Source organism: Temnothorax curvispinosus, unplaced genomic scaffold, assembly GCF_003070985.1.
Source record: "Temnothorax curvispinosus isolate PA1 unplaced genomic scaffold, ASM307098v1 QBEX01006721.1, whole genome shotgun sequence".
NCBI classification, from domain to species: Eukaryota; Metazoa; Arthropoda; class Insecta; order Hymenoptera; family Formicidae; genus Temnothorax; species Temnothorax curvispinosus.
This window is the reverse complement of record NW_020216501.1, coordinates 203497-225790: the sequence shown is the minus strand read 5'-3', so window position 1 is coordinate 225790 and position 22294 is coordinate 203497. Positions and strand designations below refer to the sequence as shown.

General features: G+C 34.4%; 2 protein-coding genes across 6 annotated transcripts in view; one reads left to right on the top strand and one right to left on the bottom strand.

The window, feature by feature from the left end:
- Window positions 1-20301, bottom strand: part of LOC112456261 (trichohyalin-like) — a 39380-nt gene extending 19079 nt beyond the window's left edge. Inside the window, exons 1-2 of one of the 5 annotated variants that reach the window (XM_025018676.1) lie at window positions 20181-20301; window positions 19347-19887 (exon numbers count right to left, since the gene is read on the bottom strand). The gene's annotated coding sequence lies outside the window, so the exon portion shown is untranslated. Of the gene's footprint in view, window positions 1-19346 lie in introns of all 5 variants that reach the window. The other 4 variants (XM_025018677.1, XM_025018678.1, XM_025018675.1 and 1 more) reach the window with 4 other exon arrangements.
- The window catches only part of LOC112456263, an 83994-nt gene that overhangs the window by 32874 nt on the left and 28826 nt on the right, over window positions 1-22294 (top strand). The gene's annotated exons all lie outside the window — the stretch shown is intronic.

The window sequence follows — 22294 nt, the reverse complement described above, 5'->3', positions numbered from 1 at the left end:
TACGAAAATCGCTTAGTCGCTCTGACTTTGTAATTACATTTAACGGCGCGCGTTCATGCAACGTCAACATTCACTTTATGAGTATTAATAGCTAAGACACACGGGTGCTTCAGGAGTTCCTTCGGTAATAAATTCTCTCGCGAAATTAGAATCGATTTTTCTGTAATGAGAATTTCATTCACAATACATATAACCCTTTTTTTAAATTTTATCATTAATTTTACTTTTTTGTTACTTGAGGAAGTTGTCATTTTTTTCTGAGTAACGAGATAAATCCAAAAAAGATTATCTTTTCTTCGGATAAGATCGCGCAGACGAACAAAACATGATAATGATCTGGAATTTCCGTCGATTCTTGGATATTTAATTTCTAGACAATCAGGCTAGAGTTTCAGTAAATTATGCAAATTTTTCATTAAGTCGTGCGCAACAATAGATTGTTTAGAGAAATATGTATATATATACATATATATATACATATATATCTGTGTTCAACTATAGCTTAATTCTTACAGTCACATTGCAGTTTTACATTTATTACGATGTTGAACACATATATATATATACATATATATCTGTGTTCAACTATAGCTTAATTCTTACAGTCACATTGCAGTTTTACATTTATTACGATGTTGTCAGCATGCTATGTTTCGCAGCTGCTATGAAAAATGCAACAACACATGTCGTATGTTCTCTTTGAGAAAGAAAAAGAGCGGAAGAGAGAAAGAAAAAATAATTGTCAGTATGCGCAAATTTATAATACAAGCAAGCGACGTGATGTTTCCTTTTGTGCGTATTTTTAATCTAGAGAAAATAAAGGATAACGTTGCCAACTAACGAGCACTGTAGCTAAATTTAAAAAAAAACAAGAGAAGAGACAAGAATAAGGAATCGGTGCGGTAAAATCTAATATATATTTAGGAATTACCTGATAAGACATCGTAATCATTTACAATAGATATTTCTACAAGGATAAAGTAAATTTCGATGAACAATGTAATTAATCACGTTTTCATTGTAATTAGTATTATCAGTGAAATGCAACGCAAATTGTTAATTTTGCGTAGTCTTGCGTTTCTGTTAATTTTACAATGTGGCGCGATGGATGAGGATTGCACAAAAGGAAGTTTGATAAAGCAGGATACTACAAGCGACACGTTACACCGCGAACGCTGAAATTGTAACTAAACTTCCTCCCGCATATAATCAGCAATGCTATAACTACTACGAGACACGGATCATCTGGAATTCCCGTTGAGGATATGGCGAGTATCTCAAGCGAGCTCTTGAGAGCGCCTGTTTATTCATTTGAAAGTGATACATGCTCATCTTTTTATCATTAATATTAATTAAGGAAAGTTTCGAGAAGCAGTCGAGAATCTGCAATGAGGTACATCGAGTTGCGGAACTACGATTTAACACAAAAATATTAACTCTTTTACTTAAAATACTTTAACCTGTTTATATATATGAGAGAAAAACTAGTTCTTAGTTCGTCAATAAACAGTAGTTTGTCAAAGCTAATGTTGGGTTTTTTCAAGCCTATAAATATGCAAAAAAAACATTAACGATCGATCTCAAGTCTCGAGACGATCAAATAAGGAAAGGAACTTTTTTTAAATGTTATAACATTCTTATTTATCTATCTAAATTTTAATATTAAATATCTAATATCTTGATCTTAAATTTTAATAATCGGATGACATTTAAAATTAAAAAGATAACTCTGCATATTCTGCATAAATGGGTTAAATTCTGGGTTATTGGATTTGCAATATAAACTTTTGTGTGTGTAAACTATGATCTTTATTTCTTAGCTAAGATTTATACAGTGTTCTTTGCTCATGGTAAATTTTTAATTTGCAACTGTGAATACTTCATTAATGAAATCTCCTGTTTGAATAACGTCTATAATACTTCAAACTACTCAAAAGCAAAGTTTACGCTTTCAAAACGCCGTGCACCCAAACTCTGTAATCTTCAATATCAAATAACTTTCTAATGAATCTGCCAATGAAATTTTCGCTAAAGAAAGATTTTTCATTCGCTTCCAGTTGCTTTTTGAATATTTCGTCTTAATTACATTTCAAAAATTAAAATTTTTAATTAGAGAATAATTTTATTATGGCGCCCAAACGACTGTTTACGACGTAGCAAATATTTAAAGAAGTAGGTGATGCATTTTTAATAAAAATGAAGAAAGTTATAAATTCTTCACTTCCGAGTAAAGAATTATTTGAATTATAAGAAATCATTGTTTTGGATTTGCTTCCAATTAGCAAACGTTCTGTATGAGATCCGAATTATCGGATATCTCAGTCATATAAGGTATGCATGTAGGGTCGCCAGGTATATTGTCCTCGAAATAGATCGGCTTTGTTGTCCTTCCTGTGTCAGGTGGATTGATTTATGGCACCTACGGGGTATCGAACGGCTCACCGCACGCGCTGCAATGTGCAATTTGTAGTCACGCTGGGACAATTTTGGGCATACGTCTTTCTCACCGTGAAGCAAACGACGGCGCATAATTGCCAGCATTGACTGCACCGGTAACTCTCAATTCGTTAATGTAACGCGAGCAATAATTGGCATTGATCCAATGTTTCTAATTTTTTTACGAGTAGATCGATACCTTGATTTAAAAAACGTTAACATTTATCTTTAAAATTAAAACGACAACTGGAAGCGGAATATATACAAAAAAATATTATTTTAAAAACATAACGTCTAAATACATACATTTAAAAATATACACATTTAATTCTGTTTTATGAAGAGCACTTAAAGTTATATTACGTTTACAAAAGTCTTACTGGTTTCTCATCTTTACAAAGTAGCGTTATGCAACCTATATTTTCTTGATGCAAACGTTTATACATGTATTTGCATCATCATAAAGCTATCATCATTTTACCGTGATCATTAATCGTAATCGTTTTAAAAGCAGCCAGTCGTTTAGTAGGCGACGTAATTTCACTTCGTAAGGGAAGCACGAAATTGGGTTCATTACGAGAGCGAATCGCTAATATGAAGTGACGTTCGTATCTTTTCAACAATATACGGCGATTTATGGCACCGACAAATTACACGACGCGTTGCGCCGCGCCGGTATTGTCGATTCGTGAGGCCGATTATCTCCATAATTCAAATGCGACGTATCGACATAATGTCGCACGCATTTGTTGCGTTCTCGCGGACGTGGGAGAAGAAAACGAGCAGCGATGAGCGAATCGGCGAATCGCATGAAAGGAATAACGTGCGTTTTCATTTCCGTCTCGTTTAAATCTCGCGTTTAATGAAAACGATCTGTTAAAAATTCGGAAACGGCTTGGTCAGATATCCGATGCAAAACGAGCAGCGTGAAAAGCACGATTACGAAATTGAAAATAACGTAATAATAAAATAACGTAATAATTACGAAATAAATATTTTATAGAATTAAATGAAATAATTCGAAAAATATTAAGTTAAAATATTGTAGTGCATGAAACATAACACTATATAGGATTCTTTTTCGAAGTTATCATCTCTTGGGTAATTTAATGGCTATTCTTTTAGTTTTTCCATTCTACGAAATTTAGAACCTCACATAAACGTATATAAACAATTTTGAAAACAATTTCTGTCAATATGTCGTAGCACACGCGACGCGAAATCGAAAGAAATATCGTTACGTAGCAGGCGAAAGATGAAACGGTCGCGCGCTCGGCATTCCATTTATCTGAGAAAAATATTACTCGTGCACACGCGTGCCGTGTTTCTCGTTTACGTATAAAGAAAAATTACGAGGGGCGATTCTCATTCGGAGTCATAGTGCCTCCTCGGTATTCGCGTGTTGGTTCATTTGTCCGTGCCCGGCGAGTGCAATTTACTGCGTTGCGCTGCAACACAAGCGCACGCGCGCGCTTGCGAAAGTGCAGTTAACCGTTCGGGTAATTGAAAAAGTCGCCAAATTAGCCTCATTAAATACACAGTGAACTGCCAAAGGATGGATAAACTGTTTGTGTTACGATAAAATCGATGCGTGCCGTAAACGATGGTAATTGTTGCAAGTTCACGTATATCCGAAGATAAATAATTACAAATGTGCGCCATTGTGCCGACAAGGTAAAGTGATATATAGGCGGCCAATTTCACGGACGGAAAAATTAATGTATCATATAACGTGGATCGTCTTTTACGATTACGATTGCGGAACACACATGCATCGAGTTATTGTTAACGCAAAGCAAACGGAATTGTATCAGGCAGAGAAGCCGAGAGGAAGAAATGGAACAGCCCGGTAATTACTTTTCCATCGGAATCGCAAATAAAGCCGGAAAGATCGACAGATTACAATCTCGTTCAAGTATCTCAATGGAAAGGACGGTGGCATTGTGGGCGGTGCGGCAAAAAAAAATAATCAGAATCGCAAATTGTGACGAGGGTGACGTCAGGACGGAAACGAAAGAACTAGTGATGAGGTCGAATCCATAGAAAAGTTGAGAAAAAATTGTGAGAGAAAAAAACGAAGGGAGTAAAAGACAGCCGCAAGAAAAGAGAAAAGGAAAAGGGAAAAGCGCGGAGGTGAGAAGAATGGAAGTCTATTACAGTAAAAATATGTATGAGAATAAAAGAATAAAAATAAGGTTACGGAGAATGGTTAGGTACAAGATAACTGAATAATGGAAGAGGAAAAGGTGGTTGGAAGAAGGGAAAACAAAAGGGGTGCATTGGATGAGAACTTGAGAAAAATGGTTACTATTAATGCCGAAATATGTATGAGGGGAAATGTACGGTCACCGCGGTGGGAAAAAAACAGAACGATTGGAAACAGAATGTCTAGACACCTATTATGGATCTATTCGAAACGTTTCCGAATAGAATAATTTTATTTTTCGTTAGTTGTCCCACTATGGACATTCGAAATGTATCGGAAAATTTTCGACATTTCGCTAACGAGTGGAAAATCGATTCTGATTGGAATATGTTGACAACCAAAACATAAACGGCGTTGCTCGAAATATCTAAGATTGATGCATCGATTATTTATACAGGTATATTAGCTATCTAAGCCAAATTATCGGAACACAAAAAATTTTATATAGAATTAATTTGCTAATTATTTGCTATTTTTTTGCTTTTAAAAGTATTTTCTTTGCTGCAGCTATTAAAAAGTTACGAAGGGCTGGATAGCTTAAGATTAAGCAAAAGAATTACTTTTAAAAGTAAAAATAGCAAATAATTAGCAAATTAATTCCATATAAAATTTTTTTATGTTTTGATAATTTGGCTTAGATAGTTTAATATACCTTATTTATACGCATAATCAATCAGATAACCAATTCGTGATTTAGCGACAATAGTGAATGCGATTATTAGTTTAACGCCTTTTTTATTAAAAAAAAAATTATATTTAATTAATATAACAGCAAGTTTTAACAGCAAGTGAATTAAAATCTGTTCTTAATTAAACTTAAGTTTCACTCATTTTATTTATTTTTATTTCACGTTTATCGAAACGAGCAGAAAGCCGATTTCGTTTGCGTTTCAACAAGATGTAATAACCAGAATCGTCTGATTAGACACTCGTGAATTGGAAACTCGCGTTCGATCGGAATCGCAAATAGTCATTTAATAAGTGCATGTCCTGAATAGTGAAAGCAGAGGGCAAGAATATAATTGTAAATGAAGAGAAGAAAGTCTAGCATAATTAAGTTATATCGCTCAATTTTCTACATATACATATATATATATATATATATATATATATACACATATACAAATTAAATATTTTATTAATATTTTTAATACATATATTAAAATATTTAATTTGAAAAAGTTAATTATGCAATTAGATAGTTATAGACAACTATAGACTGCAGTTATTAGTTTAATTATTAAGAAAAACGTCAAGAGTAAATCAATTAATATGCATGAAGTACGTACTTACATGTAAAATTGGCCTTATATTGAATGGAATTACAAGGTTAAAAATATTAATTTTGAATTAATATTGCATATTAGATAACAACTAAAAATAGCAAAAAAATGAAAAAGTCGCAATGCAAAAGAAAATAACGTAACGGCAAAAGGGTAGCAGAGAAGTCAAAGTCGGACGAGGGCCACCGTACTATGCTTTTAATTTAAAATACCGTGAAGAACGTTCGCCAATTGATTTTATGCAAATACTGCGGTCGGTCGGTCGGCTGGTCGGCTCTACGTGCCCAGCTCAAATAATACTTTCATGGGTAGTCGATCGGAGTCGGCTTCATGAACGTTAGCCACTGAAATAAAAAAAACTAGTGGTGTAATCGTGCACGCGTTATTTACGGAAGATTATGTATCAATTTAGCGTTATTGAATTGGAAATAATGCAAATATATGTCGCGCTAATTGTGAATAAAGCGTTTGTAATATAGTGAAAAAGGAAATAGTGTATTTAAATATAATTTTGAATGAGTCTATGTAATGTAAAATACTTGTAGCTAAAAATATTGTAGATAAAAATATTTGTAGCATCTATGCGTTGGCGCTAAGAAGCTTTCTAGAATTAACAAATATCATTAATATATTAAAGTTGCAAGAAATATATTCGAGCTTTTTAAAAAATTATAGTGAATATTGCAAAAATTCTAAAATGGATGAAGAATGAAATAAGGAATAAGACTTTATCCAATTACGTCGAACATTATTTTGCACAGTTAGATATATCTCTGCGATATTTCCACTCCGAATTGGACAATCTAGCGACATAATATGATTCTACGCTTTCGTCGTTGTTCATATTACGTTAATAATTTCATATGCGACACTGTTGCAGACCGAATGTCCCCGATGAGAGAAAGACAAACGTTTGTCTGTCAGCTAGTATATCGTTACGGACACGTAGACCGAATGACTGAGCGGAATTAGCGAAGAGCGAAGGATACCGTATACGAAATAGTACATTAACGCTGTACAGTGTAATATCAGATATATACCTTGCTTGTTCTGTCTCGCTCCTCCCCCTTCTGCCATTTCGCCATTCCTCTTCTCGCTCATTGACAGTACATTTGACTCTCTCTCCTCGTGTCCTATCCGAATACTACCATGTCCTTCTACTCTCTGCCATTATTAATGATATCATTCTGATGGAGGGCAACCAGCCCCATCCCCCTTAACTCATGTTACACAGCGAATAGGTACACGCGAACACACGCAGTGCATTGCAATGCATTGTTGACCAGTATAATAGAGGGACGTGTATTATAATAGAGAAGTAGCAGTATTTTTCATAGCCCAGAAGAGGGGATGTATTTTTATGACTTCGCAATATACTGGATGACCCCGAATTAAGCTCTAATTTTCACACTTTTTAACTCGAAAATTTTTACACGATTTTTTCCTCTTTTATTACACTGAGCAATATGGTATGAATACGGAGTATTATATCATCCGAGAAAAAGCATGATTCTCGAAAAATAGACACTCAAGGAAAAAAGATCATATTGGCTGGGAAAAGATCATATTTTGCAATTGGAAGTAAAACTTAACAATTTTATATGTTAGAAAAATAAATAATATTTTTATCTCATTTTTTTTAATCACAGAATATGAGGTAAAAATAACTTTCAGCATTTTATTTCACATCGTGAGATTAGATTGTAGTTATTATTGGGATTTCTCTCATACCGAGTATGGAAATATATATATAGGATGCATGTATATACTTATTTTCAAACTCAAAGCTTGGAACATATTTTATAGAAATAAACACTTTTTTTGTGCATTGTGGTCACAACATACAGATGTAATTAAAACATTTTACTAACCTTGCTCCAAATTGCACATCTCTGCGGCGAGAAACTATTAATATTAACTCCGTGATGTGTAAACCTGATAGCCGTTGAAACGTTTCATTCATTCGTAATACAAAACTTCGAAACGAGATTTCAACGCGCGATTGCGTTTTACATTTTCAGTGGGACACGCGGCTAACAAATAACCACGGTGATGCACGTGACACTTGGACACGTTTTGCACATGTTGATTCACACGTAAATACAACAAAGTTTAACGAAATTACCTCCATTCAAAGGATTTATATCAAATAATGTACAATTAAATTTCCGAACTGCGTTTTTTAATTTTTAAATAGATATCACGTATATGCATTTAATTCTGTATTAAATATCTGTTTGATGGAAAATAGCGATGTGAAATTAATAATTACGGATCTGATCCAGAACGATCTGCGTTAACGCAGGCAAGATAAAAAGGACGGGTGAAACAGAATCGAAAAATTTCGTTAATAATGGAGATTTATGTGTTCGATCGAGCACGGGAAAGTTTAATGGGGTTAAATTAATTCGTCGCAGCGACATATGCCTGTTAAAGGGTTATTAAACTTTTCGGGATTTTCGATCACGAGGTAATACGTGCGATGAATCTCAATCGGGTTTTAACGTGATAAGAATTTTCCAGCGAGGTATCACTTCGAAGCTTTTCAGCTCCATCACCTTCGCCAAAAAATCAATATCTTTAAAGAATACGAGATTTAAGCATGTCACGATAAAAATCAATTGTTAGTTGATTGTTCAAATGATCATATATGTGATGATGTATTAAAAATTAATTTATTAGAAACGTTTTAGTCTTCTTTATGACTAAAATATTAATTTTGAATTATTATATTAATATTAATATTTATTAAATACTAATGTAATAACTTTAATTATTGATTAAGAAATAGCAAGAGTTTTGTTTGATTGTAATGAGTTAAACATACAATTGAATTGTTTTATTTTTCAACATTCTTGGTAACAACTGCAAATTATTTCAATTCTTCGTAAAGAGACAGTTGCGTGTGCGCCTATTGTTGCACATCCTATACAAAAATTAGCACTGATAACATCGAATACCTTCATAAAACTATGTCACAAGCGTTCGTCGATCGCATCGCGATCGTTTCACGCATTCTGGCTATTCCGAGAAGCTGTTTAATCCGTTCATACTAGATCGCTTGTTTACTGCAGCCATTTGCCACCGTGCTTGAACGGCAACGTGTGAGCATAGTTTCTAGTCAATCTTGCTGACTTTTCTCAGAAAAGCTGAACAGCGCTCTCTTGTAATCCGCCGCGTGCATCATTCTGTCATGTGCAAAACAAAATGATTCATATGTGGTTCATGTACCCGCGAATCACGCCCGACTTGTTTCCATCGTGTCGTGTGCTGAAATGGATTGCGTGGATAGAGTTAACATATGACATACGTCAAATGTAATTTTTTCGCATTATACGCTACAAATATTAAAAAGAAAAAGAAGAAGCATAAAAATGTATTTATTTCTTATTAATTAAATAAAATTTGCGATCAAATAATTAAATTATTCTCTAACTTTTAAACACGCATTGTTATTCAGGACATGAGAGAAAAAATTAATCCTTAATTGTATGATATTCAAGCTAATTAGCTTGGTTTAAGTTAGCGTTAAATGAGATATTTGTCATAAATTGTAAATGGATATTATAAGTTGCGATTTATATAATTAATTACTTTGTAATATTTGTCGAAAATGCGCGAGTGTCATTTAGAGCTCAAAGGATTAACAACAAAACAATATTAATTATTCAGTTGTAATTATACACAAGCGAGCGCTTTGATTTGCTAATCTATGTTCCGGACAGTAGACACGCATAGACAGTAGTTGCAGCAGTAATACGTAGACAGTAGTTACAGCAGTAATGTACAGACAGTGTGGTTACAGTGGGTAACATTCAGGTAGTAGTTACAAGCGGACGTGGTTGACAGAACTATAACATTCACTTTTTTTTAATATCTACAACTTGTCTGATGATACATGGAATTAGTGAATAGTAACCAACCACTTGGCTGATTCAGAACTTTGTCGAAACGTTGATATTTCATGAACGCGACTATTTAAATAGGAAATTCCATTTCAGACATAATCACATAACATCAAAATATAATCTCAATTTTTGCAAAGCAAGTTTCAAAGTCATTTTTCCAATCCTTGGCAAGTGTCAGTTCTGTAACACGATCCGATCCAATCTCCATCTAATGTAACTTGTCAAGATGTTGCAGCAGAAAAGGAGCTGCCTTTCGCGACTAAATCGACCTGAAAGAGAATCTCATCAGGCCTTCTTTACTTAAACAAGACTGCGAAATATTCCACGATTTGTCGTCATCATCTTCTCGGGGGACACGTCTTCGATAAGTGACGAGGCTAATATTATTGAATATCGATTTACGTTGTGCAACGGCAGCGCCTCGTCGTCGTTATCCTATCAGGATTGGCAGTTAGATATCTAAACGGCGATCGATCCGCGCGAAAGTGTGTGGGAGCCGATATCTCGGCTCGGTTGGCCGGATCGATAACGCGGCGGAAGTGCAATTAGCATACACATGATTTCTACGATTGTGCAGCGGCACGGCTGCTACTAAAGCTGTCATTTCCTGGGCACGTACCAAACAGTGTCTGGCGTTAACGGCCAGACGGCGATATCTTTCCGGAAACAATAGCGCGTCTTATTAAATTCGCCACATTTCGCTCGAACATATAGTAGTGGTCCTGGATTATATTGTAATAATGTAGTAATGCACCTAAACGCGCTAAAACGTCTCTTATTGTAACAGTTATATTTCTGAATAAAACTACTGGTAGTAGTGTAGTGTATAATAAAAATGAAAAAACAATTGACATGAAAAATTAATTTTAAAAATTTAATTTTGATAAAATATTAATAAAATGTAATTTTAACAAGACGATAATTATGACTTTTATAGTATAGAACTAATATACGTACAAAAATAAAAAAGGTAACATTTACAATTTATATTGTAAATAAATTTAACAGATAAATATTGTATATATAAAAATAGTCGAAAATATGATAGGAGGCACGCATCAAATTGAGCAATAATTTTTAATATAAACGTATAAAACGTTTTATAACAGAATATTATAACGATCCTTTGACATATGCAGTACAAACATATTTGAACAATTGATCGCTTCAGAGGCTCATTCAAGATCACGATCATTCAATGACATTCACTTTCGCAGGCGAATCTGTTTTAACGTGCTGCCCATGACAATGATATGCTCAGCAAACACGACCGGCTTATCTACTGCAGCAGTTATTACAGTCTCGATAGGCAGGCAGCGTCGTCGCCGACGACAGGAAGCCGCTATGATATTCATTGAGCCAAATGAAAAATTACTTCACGTATTATACGCGAGCGAGCTGGCGAACAAACGCGCGAGCTTGTTTGACTAATTGCATGCGTGATTGAAACGCGCGCGTATCAATCAAAGTCAACTGCGTGTGTTGTGCTCGAGTGTCGAACCGCCATGAGACGTGGTAAATGGATATTACAGCCAGAATCTCTTAATTAATTTTCTTCCCCGCTACACTTTCTGACCTCATACAAATTGCAACGATCGATTGTACTTTGGCCATATGGAGGGGAAATTGTTTAATAAAGCACCCGAAATTCAATGCAACGTCGACAAAATATCCAAAATAACGTGTAAATTTACATAGAATTTTTGTATCAATTATATATCTTTTTGTTTAATTTTAATTATTATGATTATTATTTATTTATGATTAATTATTCTTTTATGATATAATTTAGTTAATAATAGTTGTTTGAAATTACGTGAGTTTGTTTGTATTTTCAGAAATCTTATTTTTATGAAATCTTAAATTCATTTTGATCTCAAGACTTTAATATTTTACATATATTATAGTATATATATAGATTTCATTTTATTATATATCATATATCTATATACTCTGTTTAAAAATTCCCATATATTTTGAGATATCGTTAATTTGATTATTATATTTACTTATTATTAAGAAAACAAGACCTAAAATACAGACGTTAAATTCTTTGCTGGTCGTTTTATAATGAGCTGATTATCTCCCCTATGCTATACGATTATTTTGCTCGTATTGCTACGAGCAGAACGCGGCTTTAGCAAATGATCCCGAAATTCGTCGCTGTATCCCAGGCAAATTTCCTGGGCGCTGCGTAATCGTGGATAATTAACCAATTACCATCGCGTTCGCTTCGAGGCGTCCTACCCTGGTCATACGATTCACCCCGTCACAAATCGAAATTTGTACACGGTGGGTTACCATGCGTGGCCAACGTTTTCGGGAATATAGATGCAAATTCGGCAAATTCGAATAATCAAGTCCTGAACGTAAAGCCATATCCCAATCTGATCAGCTTTTTAAGAGTATGATTTTCCCGTTTACTCGATAGCGTTCTGTAACTCTCTTCGTGATCTCGAATAATTTTGCTGTGATCAATAGTGTATTGTATAACATTAAAAAAATATAGTTTTTTGTCAAGATTTTTAAATCTAATTTAATCATTTGTGATCCTAAACTTCAAGACATCATTTTGTCATTTAAATAGATATAGAGATAGATTTTGGAGAGCTTTTAAATGCATTTTTTCTCTTTTACATGTCGGCATGCTTGTTTGACGATACGAAACGTATATATTTTTAACGAGCTGTTAAATATTGATGACTCGTCAATTGGATATTCGTTAACGAGAATTTGCGAAAAATTTGCAAAATTGGCTTTAAACTTGCTTTACGCACGAATCAATATTGTATCGAAATTACTTCTCGATATATCGTATTGTATTTATAGCATTCGGGAAATAGCGTATCTTCGTTATAAACGTCACCCGCATGATTCACGTATATTATTTAAAAAAATTCTGCGTATAACAAGGCGACTGGCACGATCGATACGTGAGCATGGACTGCTGTCGTTCGCGCGTTAGCGGGATGTTTTCCACATTCGTTCTGCGAAGGATATACGCCGGTAACATTAAGATACGCATTCCCGTAACGGACGAGCTATTCTCGGAGACTTGGCATTTCATTGAACACACTAGACTATACGTGCGTTTTACAAACAAGGCGAGACAGATTAGATTATGGGCGGCGAGTCATTACGGGCTTCGGCACCTCCCTTATCACGGCTCGCGGCCGAGCAACTCGCGCGCTCTTATCACTGTATGCGCGAGTATTGTAAGGAGGGTCTCTTGTACTCCATGGATACACACACGTTTCGTATGATGTGTTCGCCGGATAAGGCGTGAAATATGCTTTCTCCGGGGCAAGTACGGTTTCCCTCGAAGAATCATTTTCGCCTCGGCAATAAAGACCGGCGATAACGAAAATTGCAATTACACGTAAACGCAATTTCGCTCAATAAAGCCTAAAATATATAACAATTACCTCTAAAATATATAACTTGTACACACATTTGTGTCATACATTTAATTCAATCAGGAAATGAAAAATATGCATTTTTCCGAGCAGGTTATTTTATCATAAAGAGAAAAGTTAAATAGCTTTAATGTTTTATGAATCTTGCCTTTGTGTTCATAAAAGAAGCTTTTATCCAAGTAGATGACAAGTTTTTACTCGAGGATATCAAGATATATAGAGCTTAAGGAAAAGATTTTGGACAGTGCGCTTCGAGAATTGTCGGGCTAAAGAAGTCCACGCCAAATTTCATGCTTGTAGAATAATGATTTCCGCAGATGCTGACCATTTCCGGCACCCTCGACCGCTCTAACGAGCCGTTAAACTTTAGCAATGATCACATCCAAAAACCGTGGATATTATTACCTGAGAATAAAAACAAAAAAGATTTCTATGATTTACGTTACCTGACGAACATTTTCTCGGTTATTTCTTCGAGATTTCCTCAGATTTTATGGAAATTCGTAGATGAATAATACGATGAATTCATTGCTCTTATAAAGTTAATTGATTATAGCTTGCTATAATTATATCAAATATGATTTTGTGTTTTCTAGTAAAATGTATTAAGATTATTTTTAATTTTAAATATTTTTTGTCATTTTATTTTATTTTTTTGATGTATAATAACTCTCTTGTTATTTGCTATATAATTTTTGTAATAATTTGTGTATACTTTCAGGATTCAAGTTTTTCCTCATAAAATTATATTATATCATATATCATATACATGTAATATAAAATATTATTAAATAATGTGCAGTTAACAGTAAAAATATTTATGCGTTGTTATTAATATGTTAATATGTTATCTAGGAGGCATATGTAGTGTACACAGTCCCGTAACGTTGAAAGATTGACGACCATTGTGTGACCCGCAGATGCATTTGGTCAAATATATTTCGCATACGAACTGTGATGTCCAAAACATACGTATAGCATAAATAGTAACGACAAAATGATTTCCCCTCTGGATTACGATTCACTGAATTTGAGTGAATTTTAATGAATTACAAGAAATGCATTTAATTTTGAAGATTTGTACATATTGTACATAAAATTCGATGTAACTCGATTATAAATAACAATGAAAAAGCAATTCACGTCGGTCAGCATTGTCACTGCTTTATATTTACCGAAAATTGATATTCGCCTAAAAGCCCGAGAGTAAATTTGCTCAGAGAGAGCGCGATTTATATAGTGTCGATGAAAATACGCAGCATCGATTAATTATACGGGAGAAAATGCAGTTTACGCATAAAACGCATTTATTTCGTAATTTTCGTAAACGATAATTTGCGTTTACTTGTTTAACGCGCGCAACGCGTGCAACTAACTATCGCGCGTTATATGATGCGTTTCTCGTTATATACACATAACAAGAGAGAAAATATCAGATATTATCTATTATACACTAATTTTTTTTATAACAGCGCAATGTATAAAAATTAAAAATACAATGTTTCGAAAATTCGCGATAGCTCAAATCCTATGCTATAAAAGATGACATAAGCTTAAAATCCCGCTTAAAATCTATATCTATACATCGCAAAAATGTATGAAAATTGCCAAGAGTGTTTATATTTCTCATGCGGTACTTCGAGATGATAAAAAAGTAACGTAAACCTTCTTATCCATTAAAGTGTAACATTTTGCTGTTAAAGCGTATATATTAGTTTTGCGATTTTCTATTCGCGCGATATCATATCTCTTGAAGGTTTTCATGCACACATATATCGACAGTTGCAGTAAATAACGTGAATAGGATCTGCTTATGCTATCGAGGAAATTGAAAATTTTGAATATCATTGCTCAGCAGTATGCACATGTGTGGACATGTGTTTTCGTGTCTTGCTTCGTTCGCGCTTTAGCTTCAAATTACACTTGGCGCACGTGAATCCTATTACGCGAATATATTGTCACGTGTTTTATTTTTTTTATTTTTAAGCCTTGACTCTTTCATTAATTTATTTATATTATAAATATTTATATCATTTTTTTATATAACACATAAGAATCTCTACTTTATTTTGTTGAGTAAATTTAAAAAATGTAATTTATTTGGTATTTTTCAAGCGCAAAATATTAGGAAAAAATATTGCATTTTTTTGTATTAGTTAAATTTTGCTTTCTTTCGAGTAATGACTTGGTTTTTTTATGCAGCACGAGCTATATATACCACTGTAGTGTTATATTGATGTAATGTTTTATTCCATAACATCCCTTTGACAATTTTTTTCCTGAAAGATGCGCACATACACATACATTGAATCTAACAATTCCGCCAGCTAGATGTAAAAGGGTAGAGAGAGTTCATGCATCTATAACAAATATGCGTGTTTTACTATTATAAAACATGCGCACTTTTTTCGAGATTTAAATCCATTCAAATAACAATTCGCAAAAATACTTTTTACATCAATTCACATGTAACACTACTTACATTATTTAACAAGTGTCTAGCATATTAAAGCAACAAAGATATATTTTCATCCGATCAATAATACAAATATAATTTTCTTTCTATTATCGTCTAAGCGATTTGTGAACGTGAAACCGTCTCCGGTTAGAAAGGGCTATGTTTCTCGAACACAGCCCAGATATTTAGCATTTATATACGTGACGTAACCGCGTTACCAGGCTATACGGTGCACTCCCTGATCGATAAGCGTACATCTCCGGAAGAGGAGGAAGAGGAGGCAGAGGAGGATGGGTCCAAGGCGCGCGAGAGATTTTTGTCGCAATCCGCGACAGTTTGATAGCCGCTCGCTCACGCTCGCGCCCATAGATAGATACGACATAGAGAAGGGGGGAACACCTCGTTCTATAGCGCGTCCTCTGCCTGGGGATTTATTGTCGATTTCGCAGAGCGCGTCGTGCAATCGGCTCGTCGAGAAAATTTCGACCGATCGGACGAACACGCCGGGCTGTCGATAAGCCGTGCGATGCGCCGTTAATCTGCATGCGCGCGCGTAGTTCAACGCGTGCGTACCGTTCGCTCGAATCTACTTCTCCGAGACTCGCTCGAAGGCAACATAACGATGCGGTGAGGTCGAGTAGCACTTATCTTCCTTCGTAATTTCGAGAAAACGGAAAAAAAGACTTGATCTCTTTAACATTTTTAATATCTCTGTACTTGAGAAGGATAAGCATGTGTATAAAGTTAAAAAATCCATTTTTTCCGGGAAAACATAAAAAAAATCATGAATGTGGAAATAAATAATACGTTATATATTTAGGATTAAATAAATGAATATAAATGTTAAATCAAAAACAATGAAACTTGTTTGCACTATTTTTATAGCGTAAATCTTCAAGATTAGAAAATTTTTAAATGGGTTTTTTTTTCATAAAAAGTATATACTAATTATTTATGACTGCGGCAATTATTTATTGCTGTATTATTAAATATATTGCTTCAAGTAATCATATTTGGAAACTTTGAAATTACATCTTTAATAATAAAATGTACGCGAGCGAAATTACTACGGATATTGTGGTAACGTGAGAAACTCTTTAACGAATTTTGCCCTAATTATCATGGTAATTAAACTTAATTTCATAACTTTATTCGCTTTAATTTTGTAACCTAAAAAACGTGCTTCTAATTACTCTAATCACTTATTATCTCGCAACAAAATAGAGTTTTCTATGAACGTTCTTGGTTGGATAAATCATAACTCGACAGTAAGTCCTTTCACCGATGCGTTCGCCACAAATAATTGACAACCGAGATTTATAATATTATTTACATTACGATGATACTTCGAGGAGGCTCTGTTGACGCAACTTCGAAGGAATCGTTTCACAAGTCCACGATTAAATCTCGCGACCTTGTCAGCAGGGCTCCACGTTGCTGACATAACGACATATGCTCTCAATGACAGTCAGGAACGTCGCTGTGACTTAATAGCATCGACCACTGGCATGAAAACGAACGTGTCAAGCATCTATGAGATCACTGCCGTATTCATCTGTATATATATTTTTTGCATATGAAAAATAAACGATTCCAATTCCTGCTTTTATTTTCATGAAAGCAAGGCACACCAATCTACAATTTATATGAAGATTGTCTGCTTGTCTTTATCATATTATTTTTTTCTTGAATATCAAGAAAGTACAAAGCCTAATAATATATATCTACATATATTGGTATAGAATATAAATTTAATTCAATTAAATATTGGGCATTGATCTTACTTCTATGAAATCAAAATAGAATTTTAGACTTTAAATTTTCATATATTACATATTGTGTGTGTCATAATTAAACCTGCGATTAAAGCTGTAAGTACATTTGATTTTTATGCATATCATACGTTTTTGTTTTGATATTTCTTTATTTTGATTTATTATGTGAATTTATTACGTAATTTATGCAAGAGATAAAAGGTGAACGGAAACATGGTCTCGCAAAATTATGACGTTTCTTTGTGAAATTGCGGCTGCTTCCAGTCGCATGCGACGTCGTAACGCATGACAGTATTTGTCGCCTTAGGCAAAACGCCACTCTATTGTAATTATACGTTCGTAATTATAGAATCCCACCCATGCGAGAACGAGGGGAGAACAGCGGTTGGAAATACGCGCGCGATAACGACACATCGATAATATTTCAATAAACAGATTCTTTTTTGCGAATCGAAGAAACGATAAGGAGCAATAACTTCACGTGGACCACTTTCTGTTTTGCCGTCACTGATAATTCGCGATAATTGCATGCCGCAAATATAACGTCGGCGGGATCAATCGAGGCGGAAGTTAGCTTATATCGAGAGTAAGATAGCGAGTAATTACCGGCTATTAAATTAGGTAATGATACACCTGGCACACAACTGGAAACTTTTCTTCTAGGAATTTATTAACCCTTCCATATAGACTTTTCTTAGACATTTATCATTTAAAATATTAAAATACTGGAACTTTTACCGAGTATTAATTTCAAAAGTAGTTTTTATATATAATTAAATTTAACATGTTGCGGCTTGATTTAATTTGATTTCTCAACGCTCTGAATTGTAGGTTTTAATTTCAGCTTTTTCAAATAATTATGAACTTAGATCGTTATTAAACAACGAGTTAATTACGTCGTTTCTCATATAGGGTATCGAAAAAATTTATGTGAATTATAAGCATAATATATAATTTAAAAAAAAGTTCGTACAATCTGTTCAATTATGTTTGTCCTACGGTTTCAATAAAATTGCAGTAAAAAAAAAACCACATCATATGAGATTAGAATATCTAAATTTTTTCAAAAGTTGCTATCTATATGAATCATAATTTTGTATTTAAAAAAATCATGTTTCCAATTATTGTGATATTCAATTATGCTACTGAATGATTTTGTATAAAACTGGCGATTAAGTATATTAGTTCCTTTCGCAGTACACTTTTTATCACACTTTATCGTGTGTGTCGGATAACCCTGAAGAAAATAAGTATCAGTTTCTTAACTTATGTCGAGGTCTCTCATATTGTGCAATTGAAAACGTGTAAATATTTGAAAAACATCTTTTAATTGGTTACCCCCAAAACAATTAAATATCAATAATTACATCAGCAGGACTATGGTATGCGGGTACATAACGAAATTTCATAGTATCTGTTAATTAACAGTTATTAAATTTGCATAATGCCCTAATAGGATTTTCAATTGATCTCCATTTGCGATAACGTAATTAAAGTGCCCCGTATAAATTCCTACGCTACTATCAATGAGACCACGTTTAATTATATGCAATTATGTGGGACTTGTATAATCATAGAGATTATTAGATCTTTCCAGAGTAAAGTCAACTCAGGTGGCACGTGTTATCGTTGTATGTTAAGCTCACAACGTCGCATTAAAGAAAAATGTAACAAGAAGAGATAAAACAGAAGTTATATTTTTATATTATTTGTTAATCTAAAGAAGATTTGAACATATAACTTGTGTATAATTTTGAAATAACATTTTACATTTTTGTTCTAATCAAACAATTTTAGGCACACTTTAGTTTAATTCGACATACTTCAACACACGTTATCATCTTTGTGTCAGAGAATTACTTACCTGCTCGTCAATGGTCAAGATCACCCGCTAACTGACTCTCGCTACAAGCCCGCTGCTAACAAGTCTCATTCGCGAACACGCAACGTGCAGTTTCCGCGCGGACCCTTCTTTCTCTCGGTCACGCTCGTTTACGCCACATCCCAGGTGCTAGAACGTGTATTTCTCCCGTGGCGAATTAAGACACGTTGCTCCGAACTCCGAAATTCACTCTCTCTCTCTCTCTCTGGAAATTTCGCGCTGATACCGGCGGCACTGAACACCAAGTCTGCTCGGCTCCAAGGTGGTCCCCTCGTCGCTCAGTCTTTAACAGCAATCCAATTTGCAACGATCGATGCTACTGTAGGTGGAAGCGCGTCGACCAGTCGCGTCGAAGAATCTCGCAATCTTCCTCGGGGCGGCGAGTTCTGGTCGATCTGTTTCCGAGGAAGTTAACCGATTGAATGGTCCCGACGTGAACGATCGACATTAAAGTATGGCAATATGGCAGGCGAAATGTTTGTTCGTCGAAGTGTCGATATCATTCTTGATGTGTTTGAGAAACCTTGGGAGATTCGTTATTTCGAATACTTGGACTCGTCGAAACACCGAATTGAGGTCGATAAAACGAGGAAGAAACTTAGGAAGCGTGGTAAATTAATCGCGATCAAACTATCCGTCTGGTCGAGATTTCAACCCCACCGTCGAGGAAGGGAGGAATCTTTTACCATCTTTTTCGCGAGAAAAATACGAGTTAAGGCGAACGATCGTTGATCATCAGCTGAAAACTTTCCGATGTCATTTGTTGGAAACTTTCGCGCCGCGTCTTTAATCGCGTACCACGGATACGATACTCACGATGTTCAAGTGTGAAAAATGCACGTTCGCCCCTCCTGGTTCGCGGCCACGCGTTTTTCACCGTCGTCGGCCGAGGTGTCACTGCTTCGACGTGCATCCTCGCGATTTATAAAGCCTCGCCGTCTCTCGTCTACGATGGCTCTTTGCACGCCGCGTGTGTGTCAGTCTGGCCGTCGTTATTATTCCCCTGCCAAGTGGCCGTTTCTCCCTCCACGCAATTGCGAACCGTTACCACCCACCGTCACGTCGCTTGTGTTAAGTCTAGAGCCTAAAGCCGGAATCCGGCACAACATTTTGCAACTTACTTTAGTTTACGTAAATTTTTTTGTAATTTAACTGAAAAGAACAAGAAAAACTTATTTTTTCGTCAGAACCGCAATAAATCGTGAACAATCACTTCTTATTTACAGAATAAATGTAAATAAATTATGGCTAAATTCATAGCAAAATTCGTAAAATAAGTCTCTTTGGCATTTGCTTAAAATTATCTATTGTTTCATCAATTTATCTTTGATAATACATACGTTGAATGAGGATTAGTTTAGTCCAAATATTTAAGAAAAATCGCATTTATCATGTTACTCGATAAATGATCATGTTGTTGAAAAGCAAATCAAACAAAGGAATTTTGTTTTCATATAATTTAGGCTTAACGGATGAGTTCATCCAATCTATGAAATGATTGACGCACTACGGACATAGTGACAAGAGAACTGTAGACATTCATTTTAGGAATCGATGCCTCTGACACTGGTTAACCCTAATTAAAGTTAACTGAATTCGTTCTCTCTAGATGATCATATCATGTGTGACACGAATAGAAAGATATGGTACGCTGAGATTAGAGTTAATCAACATCGCGGGAATCGACAATAAAGAATGTGTCATATATATATGTAATGCAGAACATTGACGAAGGAGAAAAAAATGCATAATGTTTATTTAAACTTTTTTATTTATACGTTTATAAATGAACAGTGTGTGAATCTAAAATTTAATATTATAAAATATATCTGCGACAGAAAATTTTGCTGTAACATTTTTTTATCGTCTTTCTTTTCTTGAATCGACATCACTTATTACACGTATGTACTATATATTTTTACAGTCAATTGCCGCAATATTAATTAATTCCAAGTCTTAAAATTAAGTATAAATTATGTATTTGTCGTAATTAATTTCATATGTATAAAATATGTAGACAACAAAAATTTCCGCATTCACATGTTTATAAGCGGAAAATACCTAGAAGTAGTAAATTTTCTTAAAACAAAGTTAATGTACATTGTTTGGATTATCTTTGCACGTCAAAGGCTAGCAAGAGATTTTTCTCATGAACTTGGGAGCTTCTTATCTCAACCGTGGAAAAAAATGTTGACAAAAGTTTCAAACAAGATGGTTTGTTTTAACTTCTTCTTACAATCTCGTTAACATATAGAGTAATAATGCTGCGCTTAGTGACCTAATTTCGCGATAACATTTTTATCGAAATAAAAGAGTTTGTTTATTTTAACAAGCTTTTTGGTGTATTTCGATATAATTTATTTTCATGATTTTTTAACAATTTATTTATTTATTTATTATTAATTTATTTATTTGTGTGAAATGAAACGAAAATATTGGCTTGCTTTTAGAAAGATTCAATCGAGAATATACGGGATGTAATTACAAATTTTGTGATTTAATTTTAATTAACTTTATGACACTTCGTGCATGCTTTAATTTTTTTGCTGTTTAATTTAATTTAAACAGTTATTAATTTCGCTGCTTTGTCACGCTCCACTGTGTGTAGTTAATGAATTTAATTTCGTTGGACTACAATCATAATCAGTTAATTCGCTCCACACAAATACGGTCCATCCCTCATTCAGCTGCTATTCAACATTTACTTTAAACGGGTTCTTCTCGAGCAAATATAACCCAAAAGCGGACGATTACATATTTTACTCTAAACGTGCGCAGCGAGGATATAGTTCATATAGTTAACTTTTCGATATAATAATCTAATTTTTATTGCTCGTTGTCAGAATTAGACATATAATTAAATGTTCGTTTGTACGCTTGAAAATGCTTATTTCTGCTCTGGACAGAAGAGATTCGTTGCTGTTTCCTCT